The 17551-nt window shown below is 32.6% G+C and overlaps 1 protein-coding gene across 5 annotated transcripts in view; it reads left to right on the top strand.

Moving 5' to 3' along the window:
• The window catches only part of FSTL5 (follistatin like 5), a 933164-nt gene that overhangs the window by 834643 nt on the left and 80970 nt on the right, over positions 1 to 17551 (top strand). The gene's annotated exons all lie outside the window — the stretch shown is intronic.

Below are 17551 nucleotides of genomic sequence, written 5' to 3'. Positions count from 1 at the left end.
AATACAACAATAATACACCACCATCTGTCAAAAATAGTATTTGAGCCCAGAATCTTCTGCTTTCCCTGCTTAAACCAGCTCTTTTCTTCACTGCACCATATTGCCTCTAAAGGAACAAAAAAGGTGTCATTTCCCATTAATTCTCTGAAAGATCTTTCTAAGTCTATGGATGATTGTTTTTGAAGGGAATCTCCATGTTTCATTGAGTAGTTTCTTTCTTGTTGGTTCTTTATTCTAAAGTAGTTCTACCTACAAAAGAGCCATGTCAGAATCAAAATGTCACTTTTTATCCCTTTAGATTTAAATTGGAATCCTAGGAAGAATATGCTAAGGACAATATTGGAAACTACCTTGAACTATTCTTCAGCACACTCCTTTATACAGTTTAGAAAAAATTCATTTCTGAAATTGATCTTTTAAGCAGAGCTTAAAAGATCAATTTCAGAAATGAAAAGACTTCTAATCTTTCATTAAAAACAATGCTCAAATTTCATGATCCTCTCACTGTCCTGCTTTTAGATTTTAAGTACTTAAACCTCATATAAATGGGAGCAGATCAGTGGGCAGCCTATAAAGTCTACATTTGCACAGTAGTCCAATTTTATAGCATTTATCTACTGATTCAGGTTCTTTTATTTAAAAGCAGATATACATTTCTCCTGCAGAGATTAATGATATAAATCAGTTAAATTGTGTCAGTAAGGAAATACTATTTTGATTTGAAATGCACATTTTTATCACTTTGAATAAAACATTTCTTTTTATGGGTCAGCATTGTAGAAGCAAGATAATCATTTTGTGATTTAGCCAATGGGGAAATTTGTTTTGCCTCCTTATGCATATTTGTTATTAGGACTTTGTTTTGGTGTTTTGTTTTCTTTTGTTTGTTTTTAATAGGGTGAAAATAAGGTAGGGAAAGCTAATAAGAATAGTTTAAATAGAATACCTTTGAAAGATATATATATATATATATATGTATGTATGTTAAAAAGAAAAGCAAGGGCAGCTAGATGGCACAGTAGATAGCACATCAGCTCTGAAGTCAGGAGAACCTGAGTTCAAATCTGGTCTCAGACACTTAACACTTTCTAGCTGTATGACCCTGGGCAAGTCACTTAATTCAAATTTGCCTCAGTAAAAAAAAAAAAAAAAAAAGAAAGAAAAAAAATCAATTTCAATGATAACTGAAGTCCCCTTCTTCTGTCCTCTTCCTACTCTCTATATAGGAGTGCTTATATTAGTTTGTTAAATCTGAGATGGAAAACATTTGCTAGAGACATGTTTTTATCAACTTTATATTTAGAAGAGAGGTTCTTACCCTAGAATCCCCAAGGATTTGTTATGAATTCAGAAGAGGAAAAGTAGATCACATAATTTTAATTTTGACTAATTACTTAGTCAGTGGAACTTAAAAAGCCATGAGAATGGTGAAGTTAATCTCCCCTAGTTTCCTGGTCAGGGAACCAAATGATGATGTTTAAGGAACCAAATGATGAGGTTAGTGACAGGTTCAAGGTTCAGGAAAGCAAATGAAGAAGTTTGGCTTCCCCAGATTCCCCTAAGATTCAGAACAGGGCTGGAAATTGTAGGAACATGCTTCTGGAGGTACAGAGGTCTTTCATAAAGGAATTTACCAGTCCAAAAAGCTAGACTGGTAAAAGAAGTGTGTTATTAGCCTTGGGAAGTCAGCCTTTGCTATGCATGAATAGAAAGACTGAATTCCTTGGTAGCAAGGTCTTGACAGAGAAGTAAAATTTCTAGCAGAGAAATCTCGACAGAGAGGTGTAAAGTCTTGTTAGGGAAATAGGTGAGAAAGATAAGGAGAGGTTAATGCTGAAAAAGAATATCATTTCATCAGGCAGAGGGTTGCTGCTATGCCAGGGAGAGAGAAGATCCTTGGCATGGCATATTAGGTTCTCTGCAAGGACTGAGCCCTAAGTTGGCTCATTTTATAACAGAAGTTTAGGCTAGCAGCTCTTGATGGGAGCTGGGTGAAGTTTGAGATGGAATCAGAGAAAATCTTGGAATTGAATAAGTGTCTCTGGGCTAATTTTCACCTCAATAAGGAGCTTAATCAGTAGTGAGTGTTGTCTATGGGGGTGGTACCTGTCTCTCAGGATAACAGAATGATGCCCCTCCCTTGGGCAGGGTCTTTTACAGAGGCCAGGATTCAAGGAGATTTTCTCCTTGAAGGAGTCATCAAGGGGTCTTAAATTGATTGAGTAAAGTAGACTCAATTGAGTAGAATTTTCATTGAATCAAATTTATCTACATTGATCAGAAGCAACTGTTATAGTGGATAGAGGGTTCAAATCTAGTCTCAGAAACTTTCTAGACATGTGATCCTGAGTAAATAATTTAGCACCTCTCTGTTTCAGGTTCTTAAGTTATAAACCATGAGAATAGCAAAAGAACCTATCTTACAGTATTGTTGTGATGATCAAATGAGATAATATTTATAAAGCACTTAGCAAAGTTCCTACAATAAAATTAGCACTTAATAAATGCTTGTTCCATTCCCTGTTACCTTCAGTTTTAATCATACTTTTTTTGACCTTTGAAATCTCATCAGTACTAACTGGGTGGTTAATTTTCAAGGAGACACCATTTTCTATCTCTAGATCATTCAGCTATAGGAATTTGATAAGCCCTGGAGGAAGAGGAAGCTATAGTGCAATAAATTACTGTTTTCAATTGCATTTTATTAAATGTTTGTTTACCATGAATTACAATAAACTTCCCACTTTTTAATTAAAAGGATAAAACTGTATACTTTCCAACATATTCGTATTCTAAGATATAATTGTTTTGTCCAATTGCTCTTCCACATGGAATGTTAAAATACAAACTTAAAGTTGTAATTATCTGTTTAAGCTATAATACATCTATTTATTTAAAATCTATTTATTAAAAATAATTCTTGCCATGTATATATGGAGAATGATGATGCCATTTTAATAAAAGCAAATTTAAAGCTGAATTCTATTTGTCATATATTAATCAGTAATCTTCCACTGAGCTGTAATTACTACTTTTTTTTTAGAATAAGTATATTTGCTTAGAATAGGTAAAATAATTATATAAATGTAATTATGTATTCTACACATTAGCAGTTAAATGCATTGTCAAAATTTGTACTGCTATGTGTTATAAATGAAACCATTACATGACAATAGCACTTGATAATTTTCTTTAAGATAGAACTGTGGAGGTACCTAGTTGGTATAGTGGATAGAACATCAGCCCTGAAATCAGGAGGACCTGAGTTCAAATCTGATCTCAGACACTGATTACCTCCTGGCTGTGTGACCCTGGGCAAGTCACTTAACTCCAATTGCCTCAGCAAAAAACCAAATTAATTAATTAATTAATTAAAGATGGAATTGTGGCATATCAAATTCAATCCCTAAGTTAAAGATAATGTGTACCATCGATAAGGGTATTAAAGTTAAAGTCCTAAACATGAGTCCTGATTCATTTATTACTTTTATCTGTGTAGCCTTGAGATAATCATTTAACCTCTGTAGATGTCAATTTTCCTTTGCATACTTTGGGAAAGATAATAGTTATCTATTTTGATAAGTTTGAGAATAAGATGTGTTATGATATATCTCATCAAAACTCTACTAAAATTCTCATCCACATGGGCATTTCTGCCCATGGATAAAGAATAATTTTTCTAGGACCTATATCTGCAAAAATATTTATAGCAGCTCTCTACAAGGCAAAATATATATATAAATTGAGGGGATGCTTATCAATTGGGGAATGAATAAATAATTTTCTGTATGTGATTATGACGTAATGTTATTGTTCTATTGGAAATGATGAGCAGAATGCACTCAACCCCATCCCCCCAAAAAAAACTGGAAAGTACTCTATGAACTCAGGAAGAGTAAAATATACTATGTACAAAACATAGCAATGTTGTGGGATGATCGGCTGTGAATCAGCAATAAAATAATCCATGACTACTCTGAAGGACTTATGATAAAAAATGCAATCCATATACAGAGAAAAAACTAATTGTATCTACATACAGATTGAAGCATATTTTTTAAACTTTATTTTTTATTTTTTTTTTTAATTGCTGTAGGAATCTGTTTTCTTTTATAATGACTTTTATGGAAATGACTTGCATAATTTCACATGTGCCTTTTTAATGAGGGTTGGGAGTAGGGAGGAAGGAGGAATGTAAAAAATGTTTTACATGGAACTGGGGAAAATAAAAATATTAAAAAAAGATTACAAAAAACAATAACTTTTCTAGTTTTTTGAGACACTAAGTTATTGCAGACTTGCCTACTCTTAACCTCCTTCATTTTCTACTCCTTTCTCTTCCTCCATTCCCAAAGTTTTGGGATCAGGAAGACAAAGTAGGACCTCCTAATGATGCACCCAATAAATATTTCACATGTTGCTCAAGATGCTTCTACTTAACAGGATCCTATTTGTTTCAAGGAAAAGCATGCTGACTGTACTTCTTGCTTTCCCAAAGAGAATCTCACTCAATACTATAGACTTAAGTCAGATAATCAAAGAAAATGTCAACTTGGCATTTTCTTCCCTTTGATTCTTTGTCATTTTGTATTCTATGTCATATTTGTATTCTAAGTTGATATTAATGACCTTAGGACTTTCATTGGTATGGGTAAAAATTTAAAAAATACATATCTGGCCACTAGTGTTTTACTTGCATCATTATCAACCTTTCATGGCGAACAGAGTCTGGGAGAGAACATTCTCTTTGTAAAATTGATGATTTCCTTCATCTCTAAGAAGATCACTCTGAAAGTAATATTCTGTTTTAATATTTAAGGGTAAGAGTTTGACTAAAAGGAAACCCCTGTAATTTTCTTAAAATAAGAATTAGTTGGTAATTTAAAATGGATTTATTTATTTTAAATTGTTTAATGCATATAAATGTCCTTAATATTTCAGTACTTAATAATTGTTCACTTTTAAAAAATAAAATAAAATTCACCAGGAGTATAATCAAACATTATGCATATTTATATCTAACTCACAGAACTACTGTGAGGAGAAAAGTGTTTTATTGACCCCAAAGTACTATTTAAATGTGAGTTATTATTGTTATTACCATGAACCTCTTGTGTATTTCCCCTAATCTAACTGAAAATTGACCTAATTGTTTAAACTAACTTTTAATATATTATCATTTAATGCTCAAATTATATTAAATTAATTTGAAATACTTTTGTAATTTATTGATGTAACAAATTCACAGAGGAAAAGAATTGTAACTACTTTAATAATTTATGCATATTTAATTTAATCATTGTGAATACTTTCTTTAAAAATACAGTTCCCAACTCTCTCCAGAATTTGGTTTTTAAAAGATAAAGCTCAGAACTTGGAATCACAAAGACCTATATTTGAAATCCTATTTCAGACACCATTAGCTTTGTAACCCTGGGCAAATATTTTGTTTTTCTCCAATAATCTTAGTTTCTTCATTTGTATAGTTGGGATAATAATTCTTACTGGATTGTCATGAGATTCAAATTTAAAACTAAACAAAAAAAGTATGCAAAATGTTCTAAAAAGCTAACAATGTCAGGATGGATGAGGAAGTAGAAACACAATTTGTTCTTCAGGGAGTTGTCAAGATTTGCTATGGCCAGAAATATGCATTAGTGAATAGTCTATGCTATGACACAAAGTCTTTTAGTATTTCTGTGTCTAGGCCACATTAGGTTCTCATTCCATCCCTATTGGAAATAGGTACTATCTTTCTATCTTGGTGCTACCTATTTGGATATGTAATATATTAATCTTAACATCAAAAGTTCAGGGCCCTCCCCATGCTATGACAAAGCATCCAAGAACAATGTTCATGAAAGGGGATTTAGTACATGTGATTATTATAAATCTAGGAGATGTCTTTCCAAAGTTTTGCTTAAAATGAAATCATAGGTACTTTGACAGTGTCATTGAATGCAATATTTAAATATTTATTATGAAGGTTTTTTTTTTTTTCCCCAAGAATTTGAAAGTGGTACCATCTAATTGACTTATCAGTTAATGGTCATTAAGGAATATTTACCCTGGATCAGGCAGTGAGCTAGTTGTAGGAGATGCAAATGAATTTTTTTCTGCCCTTAAGAAACTTGTTTTTCTTAATGGGGAGGACATGGGAAAGTATAGGCATATATTCTCAAATAAATAGATGTAGGATATAGATATTCAGTATATTATAATTGATAGAGAGCTTGGACTTGGATCTAGGAAGAGTCAAATTCAGATGCTACCTTTGACAGGTATCAACTTTATTATCCTGGGTAAGTCTCTTAATGTCTCAGTTGTATAGTCCAGAAGTGTTAGATGATATATATATTTAAATTCATTATGCTGATCACAAAAATCCTTATATGTGGTTTCATTGATCATATTCTATTTGAGTTTGACAACCAATAGTTGAAGATTATAATTTGCAAAAACAGAACTGCTCTGCATTGAAAAATGATATTTCCTCATCGGAACTCCCTATAGCAATGAAATCACATGTCTAGACTCAAATTTTCTTATGAATAAATGAGAGAGAGAGAGAGAGAGAGAGAAAGAGAGAGAGAGAGAGAGAGAGAGAGAGAGAGAGAGAGAGAGAGAGAATGAGAATAGTTGGCTGATCCTTGTAGGTAGCTAAGGGTTCCAAAAGTCAGTGGTAAACTTTCGAGGGGGGGGAATAGCTTATATAAAAGAATCAAAGCCATGAATGGGGCCATTAAATTGACTGGTTTGACAGTAGTGTAATATGTGTGACTGGGAATAAAACATAGTCTGGAAAAATAGACTAGAGCCAGATTGTCAAGGGCTTTAAATGCTAAATAAAGAAGTTCGTGTTTTATCCTAAAGTCAATGGAAGCCAGTGAAGTGTCAAATAGAGTAGTTGGAGGTCAGTAGTTGTGAGAAATTTGGATTAGAGAGGAAAGAGACTGTATACAAGAGGCCAGTGAGGAGACTGATAAAAGAGTACAGGTAAGAGGTGATGTGAAACTAGACTAGGGTCATTTTGATATGTGTAGTGAGAAGAAAACAAGACAGAATTTAATCCTGTAAAAACTGGCAGAGTAAACACAATAGAAAGCTTTGGGTCTATCTTTAATGCAGTGAAAGTGGGCACAGAAACCTTGTCTTTTCCCCATGAAAAGAAAACACATGAAAAGAAAGAAGCAAGTGTTTGTGGAATTAGTTTCCATTTCAAATAAGCATTGCCTATAATGGGATAGGGAAAAAAAGGGGGCGGGGGGATGAGAGTGTCTTAAAAATAGTTGGAGCTTTTTTACTCTCATTGTTTCCATTTGAGTTGTATCTTATTTCAAAATGAAATAGAAAATTAACAATGCTATAGGAGATAAATCAAAATTCAGTCTATTTTGTTGCTATTCTTTTACCATTTAAATTTGAGCATTTTAATTTATATCAGTCAATATTCTTGTATATTCATATTTCAGAAGTTCATAACGGATAACATTTTTAAAGTAACTGTAAATATTATCTTTAAATTCTAGGTAGTTTTCTCTTTTTAGTCAAGACTACTAATTTTGTCCAGAATTGGAACTTTAATTTTAGAAATTCTCCCCATTGATGGAGATCTGCAAATTTAGATTAATTAAGTTGAATGATTTTGTTTTGACTGAATATTGAGAAACTACTTTTAGCTAGAATATGTTGGAGGTAAAACTTCAACCTAGATCTTCTTGACCCCAATGCCACATTTATTCTGAGATATATAACTTTATATGACTATTTAAAACAGAAGTTGAACTGGGCAAATTTTCAAAGTAATTCTAAGAAATTGTTTGCATGTGTTGAAAATTAGAGAAAAATATTTATAATTTTCCTATCTATTTTGAATCCAATTCCAAATCTATTTGGAATATTAGATTTAAGACCAGTTTCAGTGAGAGAAGAAAGTTGTAGTCTTTCACAAAAAGTTTACAAATACATTAAATTATGGAAAAATAACCTCACTTTTCATTGTCCTCCCAAAATTCTACAGCTAAATTTCAAATGTTTCATCAGGTACATGTTATTTTCACACAGGTACATGTTATTATTGTCTTTTTAAAGTAAATATTTGTAGTTAGGTACTTTATTTTCCTCTCTTCCTTCTCCCTTGCCTTCCTTTCTCTGTTACCATGGCAAAGCATCATGCTAGGTACTATGATGAATAAATCACTGTACCACTAGATACTTGACAGATATTAAAGAACACTAAATAGACCTGGTTGTCCTTCACTCTTCTAATAAAATGCCATGAGCCATCTGACATTTCAGCAAATTAATTAAGCATATATCATCTGTGCCAATGAGCCAATGTGTTTTTATATAACGATACCCTATAATGAAAAATGTGGAAGTGATGACATGAATGTTATTACAAGGAAAATAGAAATCATTTTTTTCCAGAAAAAAAATAAAGTAAAATAAATATTTTAAAGATATATCTTCTAATTTCATTTCTTCTTCAAGTTCTGTCTTATGGGTGCTGGTAAAATACCAGAATGGTAATATATGTATGTGTGTGTGTGTGTGTGTGTGTGTGTGTGTGTGTATCCTACAAATAGAAAGCTTAGCATTGATTAGAAAAGAAATAAAATCCAAACTTTTGACTTTATTTCATAAATCAAGAGCATAGCCCCACATGCCCATTATTTATACAATTGCTTATGAAATTAGTTTAGATTTAGATAAATGAAAACTTTATTGTAACTCCCTTTATTCTTTTTAGATTTATAACAGTGACAACTATTTTATCTGTCTAGAAAACACAAAGCTGAATCAATCTAACTAGACATCTTTTAATCTATCTTAAGATTTTAGCTATATTAATTTCATATCTACAGTTCTGCTTCTTATATCTTTATTGGGATTGATTCTTATTATGATACTAAATATGAAAAACCAAATCTCACACATGCTTCTGATTTAGATAATCAGATAAATGGAGAAATTGAATTCCAGAGGACAGAAGCAAAAAGTCAAGAATACTTGAAAGTCAGTTTGGAATATAATTTTTTTGAGACTTATTGATATAATGCTCTCTGTGGAAATTTGATCAGCAAGCTGAAAAGAAGAAAAAATGCTTAGTCAGTTAAAATTAAGATTAAGGGGCAAACATGTTAGTTATCTCCAAATATATTTTTACAGACTATAGAATTGGACCAACAGGTGAAAATAATCAAAGGCACATTTTCTTTCAAGGAAACAAGAAACAATAATTATAACTCCATAATAGTGGGATGTATTTTATGTTAAGGTGAGCTCATTTTCACTTAAGAGTATTAAAGGAGATTAATTCATAGTATGTCATAAATGTTGCAGAGCATTCCTATATTGGGTGGAGGATTGTTGAGTGGAGGAATCTTCAATGGTGAAGATTCTCTGTGAATTTCTGATGATCAGCTAAATCTGGAGGTAATTTTTGTTCTTTTTGTAGGCAGCTGAAAGGTAAGATTATTTTGGAAGGGATACTCAGGAGGCTGAACTTGATATTTCATATTATTCAATACTAGTTACTAAGCTCATGAAAATAAGCATGATAAAACCCAGAGAAAAATAAAATAACTTAATCTCCTTTTATGTATTGCTGGGCCTGGAGCCAGAAAGACCAGAATACAAATCTGTCCTCAGATATTTATTTAGCTTTATGGTGCTGGGCAAATAATTTAAACAGTCTGTTTCTTCAGTTGTAAAATCTTCATAATAATAGCACCCTTCTTCCATATAGTTGTAAACATTAAATGACTTCATCTTTAGCAGGCACTTAATACATGTTTGTTTCCTTCTTTCCTCCCTCCCTATTCTTCTATTATTTTTTTTCTTCCTTCTTTGCTCTCTCCATTCTTTCTTTCCTTCCTTCATATTTCTTTTGGTATTTGACATATATTTTTCATCACCCTTTCACTTAACCACTACCTATTCCTGCTTTATACAATTCTTACTCATTGCAGAACTTTCTGATCATCCTTTCCCCTCAATTCCTACCTCAATGTTTAATAATTTCACAATGTATTGTTCTTAGTTATTTTGTTACGTTAAAGAATTGACCTAGCTTTATCTATATATGGCTATTTTAAAATCATAGTATTTACCACTATAACGGAGTTAGAAATCATCTAATCCAACTCGTTCATTTTAGTAATGAGGAAACTGAGGCTGAGAGAAGTGAAGTGATTTTTCTCTCTTTTTATATCTTATAAATATGAAACCTATATCTCATGCCTGCATAATTTTTCTCAAAATCTAACATGCTTTTCTACTATGCCACTTTGGTTCTTAAGGTCTGAAACTATTACATACTCCCTTTGCATTTTCCATAGTATATGTCATTTACTAAATATTGAATAGACACATTTAATTTAATTGATTAATTATTAGCTTAATGGCTATAATATGAAAGAAAATTGACTCATTAACAGAATATGTAGACATGGAGGAGAAAAAGAAGAAACTAGGATTAAGACGTAATATGCCCAGTTAGAAGGAATGAAGTGATGATATAGTAATTTTTACTCTTTTATACACCATGCAATAATCTTTTCAAAGAAAAATTTAAGACATGCTGTGATTATATGAGAGAAACAGAGACAAACACGCACGAGAGAAAAAGAGAGAGAGAAAGAAAGAAAGAGAGAGAGAGAGAGAGAGAGAGAGAACCATTAATTCCCTAGTCTATATAGCAACCTATTATTTAGTCTTTATCTGTTCCCTTTTTATTTTTCATATGACCACAGTATGTCTTAAGTATAGATTTATTCTATTTATGATTCTATCTTTTTTAGTTTCTTTTGATAGTGTTTGCTTTTATTTAATAATGATCAGTAAAATGGAGATGGAGTAAAGATGCAACTAATTCAGTTTCTTAATGTCTTTAATATGATTAGACCATATTGAGGAAAATTGTAACAGATCAGAACATTATTGTTAGTATGGGGATATTCATCATTTGTTAAAACTAGAACACAGTATCTGTTGGTTTATAAAGTACTCTCTAAACTTCACTATTATTTTCCCTTTTCTTGACTAATTTGTCAATCCTGACCCTACCCTATTTCACCCTGCAAGTAGTTGACTTCCTTTATAGATGAGGCACTAAGTTCCTTGTCTTCTTAACAATCAGATATTTACTGTTTGTCTGTCTGTCTGTCTGTCTCTTTGTCTCTCTCCTATAACCACAGCTTATCTTAAATCTGTTTTAGTTTTCTCTCTACCCTGGCAGAAGGCAGAAGGCTAGTGTGAATGAACAAATAAGTTGTTAAATTTTGGTGACTTACAGGATATGCTACATTAAGAGACTGGTTAACAGCGTGTTTGACACAAAGTAGGCACTGGTTAAGTTTATTTATTGACTGACTGAAAAATAAGGACAGGACAAAGCCTATTTAGACATTTCCAGGCTTGTTGATTAGGGCTTGTTGAGACCTTTGGCTGATGGGAAGAGGAGGGGTGGGGAGACAAGGAATTTGGAAGGATAGCTGCTCAGCTGGTTGCTGAGTTTAGAAGATACTTTACATAGGTTTTTGAGATAAGACAAGGACAGAAATAAAAGTGGAGGTGGAAATACTCTGTATATAATTTAAGATCCAGGAAAGAAGTGGTAGAACTAAAGAAATAAATTTGTGAATTTTCAATGCCATGTTTATTTCCCATTTCCCAACCCTTAGGGAATTAAATGATACAAATTATGATACATATAACATATGTTATGTATTGCCTACATGTTCATTATGCCTTCATATTGCCTACATCATTATGTATTGCCTTCATCTTCTCTGATGACCAAAGTACTTTTGCAAGATGACTGATTAGAGTTAATGCAATGCATTACTATTTGTCGAATGAAACTATTCAAATCAGGAAAGGATAATCTCAAGTAAGAAATAATTAGCTTTAGAAAAGAGGGAGGATGCCTCTTCCTTTGAAATTGAAACCTCTATATCCACTGAACTTGTGTCTCTACTGATATATTTTAAAGTAAAGATAGAAGTAACTATGGTAAATTATGCTAAATGGTTCATTCTTCTGAATGAAGTGGAAAGCAAGATAGGTTATTATAGAAGAGGGCTAGCACTGAAGGAAGTGGAGGGGGTCATCTATACCAAGTAAAGAATTTAGTTCCTTTGGGAAAGAAGAGAAAAGAAGGATTAACTATTTTGGAGAAATCATAATTAACCAAAAATAGTTAAAAGAAAAGGTGCAGTAGTATTCTGGGAAGAGTTAACATAATTTCTTCCACTTAAAAAAAAATTATGAATACTAAATTAGACAGTAGATACCAATCTGTATTGTTAAAGGAATTAAATTAACAATAAACAAATCAATAGCCTATCCCCTCCTTATTGAATGTAAACAAAAAATTCTTATAGAAGAGGAATTAACATGACACAGTGACAAGATTCTCATTAAATTAATGATGACGAATAAAAGTTTTATAATTTCAGCTGCTTTTATAAGAACTTTAGCTGTTGAAAGTTACTATTGTTCTTAGAATTGAAAGGGAATAGGGGAAATATACAAGCAGGGAAAGTTGTCTCTAAATATAGGCACAAGACAGAGGAATGCAAACAAGAATATATATTGAATGGAATATTCTTTTTTACCTTTAATTCAATCCAACATTATTCCTCACTTCCTGTAAATTTTACAGCTCTCTCACTCCACAAAATAGCGTGTTTCTATAAAATGTGTTTAATGCTACTGCTCTATATAATTTCTGACAATATCCATTGTTTTTATGTATGATCTGGATCTTATTTTGCATTCCTGCATCTTTGCCTTGTTTATCATTAAAGGTCTAAAGCACAAAGGAAACATTCTTTAACAACTTTCTCCCAAAGCAGTAAATACTGAAACTACTTAGTCTGGAGAAAAAAAAAAATAATAGAAGAGGTATTGTAAAATTTGGTCTAATAGGCTATAATCAGAAGTAATGGCATAAAATGGAGCAAGGAAAACCCAGGCTGAATGTCAGGAAACTTTTAATAGCTTTGTAAAATCATTGTAAGTATGGCCAGAGATCTCTGATGGGCACTGCATACAAATTGAAAATAATTCCCAACAGTAGGGTTTATTTTACTGTTGAACGGTTTTGTAGCAAATTAAGTCATGGAAATGGCTACTGGTTCAGCAGTTGTTTGGCTGACGGTATCAGGGTCACTCACAGTCTCCATTAGTTGGCAGAGTTTTGTCAGAAGCATTCACCTTTCAGCAGAGCATTCAGGAGCAGCAATCCAAATTCATGCATTTTGACAACCTCCAGCCCAAGTAACTGCCCTTCCCTGACCTCTCAGCTTCAGGAATACATATATTTTACATTTTTTAAATACTTTTATAACATAAGCCCTTGGCACAGGATCCCAGGTGCTCTTAGATAAGGAAGCAGGACAATGAGAATCTATATAGAAGTGATTAGGTAAATGAAATGATGCTTATATGCCACTCAAGTGGTCCACTGGTCACACAAAGCAATCACATTTTTGAGTTTTATTCTATTCATCAACCTCAACATCTTATAAATAATCATGTGATTCCATTTGTTTACATTTTCAGGTTGGCAAAATGCTTACCTTTTCCCTCTATGTCAGCCATCAGCCTTTCAAGTTAATTAGTGAAAGTATTATTTAATCCTCTTCTAAATAAAGAAACTGATGCTTTCAGAGCTGAAGTGATTTATTCCTCCCCTGCATTTAGAACCTGTTAGACCTGAGACTGGAACCTCCTGCACCATGTTTCCTTTTACACATTAAACTCTAGGGTTAGTTCCAACATTTTTGGCCAAGAACATTTATGGCTCCATGACATTATGCATGAGGAACCCTATTCCAATTTTAAAATGATTTCAAAATAGCTGTTTTTGTGAAAGTTGCCTAGAAAAATTAGCTCATTCCATGATTTACCTAGTGTTTTCAGACGGATTATGGACTATAGGGCCTTGGAATATTATTTGAATAAATCAAAACCAACCCATTATTTCCCCAATTTTTCCCCAGAAGATGATGTATACTGAGATCAACAGTTATCTATGTAGTTTAAAGTTAAAGTATCTCTTTTGGACTTTCCCTCATCTGAAGCTTTAAGGATCCTGATCCTGGATAGTTACCAAAAGATCACACTCACTTGATCCTTATTTAGTGCAAATGCAACTGAATAAACAAAAATCACCTGATTCTGATTTTAGGAATAGCTGGGATGATGGATTTACATATTTATTTCCCCCTGTCAGTGTTTCTGAATTTTTTTTAAGAATAATTCTTTTTAAAAAATCTCCAATTGAATAAAATCATTTAAATGGGAGTTTGTGCTACTGGCAGTGGTTCTAGACTAATCTTCAACTTAAAAGAAGGTGCAACCATGTTGCTAGCTATGATCTTTAAGTAAAACCATTTAACTTGGGGAGGGCATTATCTGGAAAAGGTATGCTTTTCCCAGGGGAGAGCTTGAGACCCCAAATCACCCTTCTTTTACAGATTAAAGGGGACACAGTTTCAGGGTTCACCCCCATAATTTCCCCCCAAAAGATCTCAGTTTATATCATAGAGAAGTAAACAGTTTAACCTTTAAATTATATATATATATATATATATATATATATATATTATATGTATGTATATATTCCTCCTGTTTACCTTTCTTTGACTCTCTTGAGTCCTGTGTTTGTGGATTAAGTTTTCTGTTTAGTTGTTTTTTTTTTTCAGTAGAAATGATTGAAAATCTCTTACTTTATTGAAGTTGCTCCCCTGAAAGATGATGCTGAGTTTCATTGGGTAGTTAATTTTTGGCTATAACACTAGGTGCTTTGCCTCCTGAAATATGGTACTCCATGAGATCATGGAATGTGAGATCAATGTGGAATAGTTTCTCAAATTTTGTCTGTAGTTTATCTCATTCTCAAAAAGAATTGATTGTACCAAGGACTTTCAGGGGTAGAGCCAAGATGGCAGAGTAAAATCAGGAAGCTGTTCCAACTCTCCCAGTTTCCCTTGAAATATGAACCAAAACCTCTAAAGAGAATCTGACAAAATGAAACGACTCTCTAGTTAAAGATGTATACTGGAAGGACTTCAAGAAAGGTCAGTCTCACTGGAGTGAAAAGGGCATTTAGTCTAGCTTTGATAGACTCCAAATGGAAAAAAGAGATGCGAAATCTTTCTGAAGAAAATCATACATTAAAAACTAGAATGGGCAAATGAAAGCTAATGACTCTGTGAGACAGCAAGAATCAGTCAAACTAAAAAGAATTGGAAAAAATGGAAGAAAATGTGAAATATTTCATTGAAAAAAAACATTCAATTTGGAAAATAGATCCAGTAAAAGAAATTTAAAAATTGTTGACCTTCCTAAAGGCCATGACCAAAAAAAGAGCAGGGATTCTTCAAGAGATCATTAAGGAAAACTATCCCAATATTCTAGAAACAGAGAGGGAAATAATCATTGAAAGAATCCAGCAATCGCCTTTGGAAAGAGTTCCCACAAGGAAAACCCCAAGGAACATTGTTGCAAAATTCCAGAACTACAATTTCAAGTAAAAAATATTGGAAGCTGCCAGACAAAAATAATTCAAAAATCAAGGAGCAACAGTCAAGATTACCCAGGATCTGGCAGCTTCTACAATAAAGGATTGGAGGGCCTGCAATAACATGTTCCAGGAGGCAAAGGACCTGGGGTTACAACCAAGAATTGAGTACCCAGAGACACTCCTCTTATCTTAACAATGTGGAAAATGAGGCCCAGAGGTATTCTAAACTTGCTGAAAGTCACAGTAAATAACAGTACTCAAAGTGGAAAATATGTTCCCTGATTTCCTGAGTTGATACCACATCTTACTTTTAATATGAACTTTTAGGAAATGTATGTTTGCAAAATGTTATTTGAGATTCACATGGTAAGTGTCAGTAGGCAATAAAGCATTAAGAATAAGGAATTGCATATGAGAGTTATGTCACTTCACTATGTGTGGACTCATCATAGTAGGTAATGAATTTATGGAAAAATATAGACAAAAGTCACATTTGGGCAGATAGGATTATCTTACAATATAACTTTTGAGGAATTATACACAAGGATGGAATAGTGAATCCTTTGAAATATAAATATGCTACTTAGAAAAACTGAAATTTTAAGCTTATACATCTATACATACAAAACCACGCATACATCTGTGTACAAATACATATACATATATATATATATATAGTGTATATATGTATGTTTTATATAAAATATAGAAATACGTGTATTTAATAGGCATTTCAAGGAAAACATAATGGTTTATAATGTCAAGGAGAAATATAGCAGAAAATATTTTTTATTTCTTTATTTTCTTTTTTGGGGGGAAGAGATGTCTGATTCCAACCCTGTGATTTCATCATTTTGGGAAATCTTTGTGTGAAATTAACTTATTATGTTGCCAATCAACTTTTTTTTCAGTCATTTATATGCTTAAGAGTATTACTTTCCACATGTTACACAACTGATACACATTGAAGCCTCATTTGGAATGCTTGTCTCCCTACTCTTAGTTTGGCTTTCTATCCACTATGCTATGTCTCTTATAGAGAGAGATTAGGGATTATAGTAGCTAACTTTTATCCTGGAACATTGCTTGTTCTGTTCTTATATCTTAATATGGGCATATGCCAGGTTCTTCATTTTCACACTTGAAAACAATACACAAAAAGGCATTCTGGGAGGAGAAAGGTAGGGAATAGCATTTTCTTATGTTAACCAATTCCCATGGTTTAATATATTTCTTGCTCTAAGCTAGAAATCAATAACTTATCTTCTCCCACCAATAACCTTATGATTTTGGTCTGCAGAGTTGATATTTTTAATGGGACATTAACTTTTCTTCCTAAAAACTTTGATAGCTAAAAAGTATTCCTTCACTGGCCATTGAGTATAAAATAAGAAGATTTCCCACTCTGTCTAAATCAAAGTAGTATTTTCTGATCTTCAAATCTCCCTGATGAATAGTTAGAAAATTGGTACCCATGACCATAAAGCCCATGAACCATATATCCAAGTGTAATTGTGCTAGCTGAATCACTAAAGTAACAGTATAATGGTAGATAGCAGATCATTCTGGGACAAAAATAAAATAATATAAATTTTTATGCCTGCTATGTTGCTTGCAAATCAAAATTGGTGTAGGTAACAATAATATCTCACTTTTATTGTGTTCTATAATTCCAGCATTATACTCTCATCAGCATTTGCTGTTGTTGTAAATGAAAACTTGAATTTCAAATGAGTTCCACAAGGTCACTTAGCAAATTGCATAGCTGAGTTTTGAACCATCTTTTTCATCTCCTAAATGTATCTTGAGTGTTTTTTTTCATATAAACATAAAAGTTGAAAGATAAATATGGTCACCTTTTTTCCCCCCCACAATTTTTTTACTCTGATTCTCATACTCATTTTCATGGCTAGATTTGTACCTGGACATTCTTATGCTCCATAAAGAAGGTACTTCATCATGGTATGTGCCACTCTTGTTATATTATGATTTAAAGGTTTTGCTACTCAATCA

This window comes from Sarcophilus harrisii, chromosome 6, assembly GCF_902635505.1.
Source record: "Sarcophilus harrisii chromosome 6, mSarHar1.11, whole genome shotgun sequence".
Classification (NCBI taxonomy): domain Eukaryota; kingdom Metazoa; phylum Chordata; class Mammalia; order Dasyuromorphia; family Dasyuridae; genus Sarcophilus; species Sarcophilus harrisii.
The sequence above is the reverse complement of the archived record's forward strand: the minus strand, read 5'-3'. Positions and strand labels throughout refer to the sequence as shown.